Source organism: Propithecus coquereli, unplaced genomic scaffold, assembly GCF_000956105.1.
Source record: "Propithecus coquereli isolate 6110/MARCELLA unplaced genomic scaffold, Pcoq_1.0 Scaffold146, whole genome shotgun sequence".
Taxonomy (NCBI): Eukaryota; Metazoa; Chordata; class Mammalia; order Primates; family Indriidae; genus Propithecus; species Propithecus coquereli.
The window spans coordinates 2,551,322-2,556,740 of record NW_012138969.1 but is presented as its reverse complement, the minus strand read 5'-3'; the positions used below and the strand labels follow the sequence as shown (position 1 = coordinate 2,556,740).

The 5,419-nt window shown below is 44.6% G+C and overlaps 1 protein-coding gene across 1 annotated transcript in view; it reads right to left on the bottom strand.

The window, feature by feature from the left end:
- Positions 1-2,247, bottom strand: part of APOBEC4 (apolipoprotein B mRNA editing enzyme, catalytic polypeptide-like 4 (putative)) — a 6,552-nt gene extending 4,305 nt beyond the window's left edge. Inside the window, exon 1 of the mRNA XM_012639988.1 lies at positions 1,998-2,247. The gene's annotated coding sequence lies outside the window, so the exon portion shown is untranslated. The remainder of the gene's footprint in view (positions 1-1,997) is intronic.
- Positions 2,248-5,419: the final 3,172 nt, after the last annotated feature.

Here is a 5,419-nt window from a genome sequence, read left to right as displayed (position 1 = left end):
AAAATTTTATATTTTCATGTGGGCCAGTCTTTACTCTTACAATTTATTTTTTCCTGTTGTATTTAGAAAAGCTTTCCCCATCAAAGCACAATTAAGTATTCCCCATATCTTCTTCATGCACTTATGGTTTCATTTTTTACTTTTGACTTTGTCCAGACAGTAAAACAGATAATTTAAATGAGGTAAACTGACCACTGCAACAGACTATATTTTTTTACTTTTCAAAATCTAATTTATCATATCACAAGGATTTATTATGGCCTCAACATATGGAAACACTTTGATCAACTTCTGTCTTCTTTAACCCAGGTGAGCTCAGTCATTGCTGTTACTGGATACGGTTTGATCTCCAGGCTAAAACCTGCAGAGTTCCTATGCTAATCCTGTCCTGGGCAGAAAATATTTTAATAGCCTTAATCCAGCTGTAGGTGGAATGTAGCTTTACTCATGTCATCATTATCTTAAGGGCTAATGTCCCTGCAGGAACTCTGGCACCACACACACACACCAGATTCCAGATTTCTAACCCTGCCACGTCAACTTAATCCCTGGGCTTGCAGGTTAGCTTCAGTTTCCTTCTTACCTACTATGTTTTCCTGATGCAACTGAATTCCTGCCCTGAGGCTTCCTGGCTTTTATAGTAGCTTCTCCTCCGGGGAGCTGGATGTAACCCCTGGCAATGGACAGCTCTCTAGAAACCCGACACCATTTCCTGCTTGGTCCTGACCACTATCTTCTCCCTGCCTCTTCTCCTCTCTTAGCCTTACTCGTCACGCTGGATCTGCCTGGCTATCAAAACTTGCTGAACCCAAGCCCAAATTCTCACTCTTTGAATATTGTGCCCTTGTTGTGGTCGACCGCTGGGTGGCACAGCTGACATGCAGGGTACTGCTCAAATTACAATTTCAACTCACCTATAGAAAATTTACACATCGATGTGGCTAAAATATTATGGAAATAGAGCCAAGAGGCATTTTTCTGCCTTTATTATTTTTTTAAGGTGGGGTGTGTGTATGTGTGTGTATGTGTGTGTGTGTGTGTGTGTGTAGAATTAACTATATATAATTGTCCCATGATTACCCTTTGGGGAAGCAAAAGTCTTTGTGTCTTTTAAGATAAAGGCAGCAAAATGGAACCTTCCGACTGTGTTTCTAAGCACTCCTTCCTTTGCACTCCTCTCTCTTGTGGCTATTTTAGCCAGAAATGATACATCATTGGTGTCTTTAAGGAGATCTTGGACGCCAGTGTCCTTGACACACGTTGGAGGGAGGTCTGTAGTCCCCTTCTTGCTGACGGCTTCTACAGTGTTGACCAACTATGGCTCCCTATTTGTGGAGGAAGTCTTCACTTTTTCAAAGGGTCTTTCCGGGCTTGTTCTTTGATCATCCTCATCTGAAGAGGGAGCAGGAAGGAACTCTTGCCCCTCTCGCCCCCTTTGAACTCTTATAGAATTCATGGCTTATTGTAACAATTTGTTGTTCATCACAGACTATCTTGTGTTGTTCACTTTTGGCATCTGTCCTTTCATTCTCTCCTAACCAGGTGGAGATGGACCCTGTTTAGCCCAGGGCGTCCCTACCTCAGCAGGTGGTTCACAAACCAGGTTGGTTGAGACTTTTTCCACCCAGCAGCCTGTGTCCCTCCCACCCGTCCTTTTCCTCCTGTTTTGTCTGTGGTGGGGAAATACATGTTGCATTGCACAGAGCAGATCGGCTGGCAGTGAGAAGTAGAGATGTGTAGAACCCAGCCTGCTGGAGAACTCTTTGCATCCGGCTGTGAGTGGCCCTTGGACTAGGGCTGTGGGAGGACAGCTTTCCTACTTTAAGATAAATGAACCACACCATAAGGCCAATCTGTTCCCATTTCACTCAGCTAGGATTTAGTGAGTGCTGTTAAAGCACAGTTTGCACCGGAGTAATTGGAGAATGGAGTTTGCCCTTCACAATCTGCGCACAATCTGTTAGCAGCTAAAAACAAATGTTAGCAGTTATAATTACCGTCATTTTGTCTCCAGACTTGGATCACATTCCAGGTGTTAGGAGAGACGGTCCATTTCCTTTTTTTTCTCCTTTAAGTCCCATGCCCTCTTTCAAGTAGCTTTGAGAGGGCAATTGTGCTATAAAGAGTCACCTTACATATATGAGTCCAGGACTCTTTTACAGTTTGTGTCTTATTAGTTCACTTGAACTTTGCTGTTCCAAGTTAGAAAGACCTTGCTGAGGTGTGGCTGCCTCTTAGAACACTGTTGAATTGGTGCCATGGTAACGTTTGCAAAGTAGCTACTGCTAGGATACGGCTCTGACACTTATTACTTTATTTGCATATCAAACCACCTGTTCCAAAGATGAAAATATACACGACTGCATATTCCAGTCTGGGTAGAAGGGCAACAGCTAACCGTTTAAGGGAATGTGTTGGGGTTTTTCTCCCTCTTGCTGAAAGAACCAGGTCTAAGGTCCAGCTCCTCAGCGCCTTCCTCCTGGTCTAGAGGAGGAGCCCAGCTTGGTGGTTCTGTTGCCTGTGCGGGCTCCCCCGGCCCCTCCTTGGGGGGCTTGCCCTTCTGTGAGAGGGAGTAGAGATTTGACTTCCCCAAGGGGAGACACTTTGTACCAACAGGCCCACAGCCCCTGGAGGGGGAGCTGTTTTTTTCTGTCTAAACATGGGTTGTGTGTTAGTAGTTTCCCTCCTCTTAGAAATTCCCTGGGAGACTCTTGCTATCGGTGTACATGTGGTTCCCTCCAGTTTAAGACAAGCTGTGCTCCTGGGTCAGTTGTGGCTTCCTCTGTGGCTGATGGAAGAGCCACTTGTCCTTCTCCATTCTTTATCCTGTCCCCCTTCATCCCCACGCCGTCTCCTTGACACCGGGCACATTGGTAGTCGTGACGCGTCTGTGCTCACTCTCCATTATCCCCTCGTTCCTCTCCCTCAGGCCACTGGAAGGAGTGAGCGGAGATCGCTAGTGTGCATTTTCCATGAGGCACCACCAAAAGCTCCTAAGCGTGTGTGCTCTGGAAATGACTCGCCAGGGATCACGGGCACCCGGAAGGCACCTTCGCCACTCTTGACTTCTCCCCATCGTCAAACTTGCAGTCTCCACGACAGCAACGGCCCTTTCTCATCAAGGGGGCTCCTTCTAGATTGATGTTTTGTCTTGATCTCTGTGCCTTCCGAGGGTCTCCAGTGTATTCGCTAAGCCCTCAGCTAGTTATTTTTCAGTTACATCTGCCTTTGCGCTTTCTCTGGCGCGTAGTCACTCTGTCGCCAGCCATTCCGTCGCGGCCATTTGCCGTGGACCGCGCCCTTCTCGTGCCCACTTCTTGCCTCCATGCTCCTGGCATTTCCTAGCTGAATGCACTTGTAAATACCAAACCGACAGTTGATCCTCGTAGCTCATCTTTTATTTAACCCTAGTAACTGATACATTAAAAATATTACCTTTAAATACTTATAAAAAGCCGATAGCTCTGCAAGAAAATATTAGCTATCTGACAGGTTCTAGTGAGGAGAGAGAAAGACAAAAAATAGTCCCATAATCTTCTGCCCCGTCATCTCATGTACATTGTGCTCCCGCAATGGTGGGTTAGGTGCTCAGTAAATGATACACTAAGGAAGGTTAAACCTAAAGAGACCTCTATCCACTGGTATATTTATCAATTGCATTTTAGGGTGATTTTAGGGATAGGTAACTCCAAGTAGCCTCCGTTTTTTAAGGGTTGGTGTCTGTTAGATGTAGGAAGACTCCAAGGAAGGTCAACTCTACGAAGTTCCATGTAGGTTGCACAGAATGACTTTTAAGGCTGAATTTCATCATAAGGAAACAAAGGGCCTTGACCATGGTTCCTGTTCACAGTTCTTATTGCTGGGTTGACAGGTACGGGAAGGGAGATGTTTGGGAGAAACAGCTAGCTTCCCAAACAGACTCTTTTTTTTGTGTCTTTCTTTGTTAATCTGCCATGTTTCACCTTTGTTCAGATGAGTTATGATGTGTATTACCTGTATAAAAATATTATGAGATAATAATGAGGAAGATTAATAAAGGCCAAACTCTCCTACAATGATGTATATTTTTAAAATCCTTTACTCAATTTTACACTTCCAAAATTGTTATTAATCTATGTTCTGGCAACCCAATTTGGGATATATCCACTGTGGCTTGTGTATTGCCAGTTGCTACCTATAAGGCAAACTTCTCTTTGTGTGGCAGGAAGTAAAAAAATTTATAAGGTATTGCTAAAATGATAGATTTTTATTTGAACATACTGTGCCCAACAAATTATATCATTCAGCACTTTCGTAGCAGTTTGGTTGACACACTGAATAATAATGCCCAAATTCATGTAGCATAACAACTACCCGAAAAAAGGAACTGAATTTAAAAAGTAAGCATGAAATAACGAAGAACAGAAGATTCAATAGGTTTTATGGAGCTCACTAAGGAATTAGATGGGAAAGATGGGATAGGAAAAGTACTGGAGTTGAGAGGAAACGGAGACAAAAAAGCCAGAAGAGGATGGATCTTGTAGCTTGAGGTCATAAACAGAATGGCCACAAGGTGGCAGCACAGCCTTACGTGCAAGGGACTTTCTGCTCGCTCATCCTTAGTTTGCTGCTAGCCCAGACCTTGAGAATTACTCCATGCTGATTTTCCAAATTATCCTGGAGAAACAGCAGCACATATTTAGAATTAAAGGTGACTCCTAAAACTTAAGGTGAGGAAAAGTGTGGGGCGAAGGCACCATCTTTACTTCCAGGGTCTATATAGATGCTCTAAAGCAGCGGTCCCCAACCTTTTTGCAACCAGGGACCGGTTTCGTGGACAAGTTTTCCACGGATGGGGGAGTGAGGGGGATGGTTTCGGGATGATTCAAGTGCATTGCATTTATTGTGCAACCTCTCTGCTAACGATAATCTGTATTTGCAGCTGCTCCCCAGCGCTAGCATCACCGCTTCAGCTCCACCTCAGATTATCGGGCATTAGATTCTCATAAGGAGCCACAACCTAGATCTCGCGCATGTGCAGTTTACAGTAGGGATCGGGCTCCTATGAGAATCTAATGCCCCTGCTGATCTGACAGGAGCGGAGGTTATGCGACGGACGATGCGGGCGATGGGGAGCAGCTGCAAATACAGATGAAGCTTCGCTTGCTCGCCCTGCCGCTCACCTCCTACTGTGGACCGGTTCCTAATGTGCCGTGGACCCCACGGGCCGGTACTGGTCTGTGGCCTGGGGATTGGGGACCGCATCTCTAAGGAAGGCATCAAACTATCTGTGGGAAAGGACCAATGTAAATTTCTAAACCATCATACAATAATATTAATATTTTTGTAAAACTCAATAAAAATGATTTTATAGAAAGAAGAACCAAAAAAAGGCATACAAAAGGCTATTTTTCTGTAATTAATTCAACAGATAGAAACA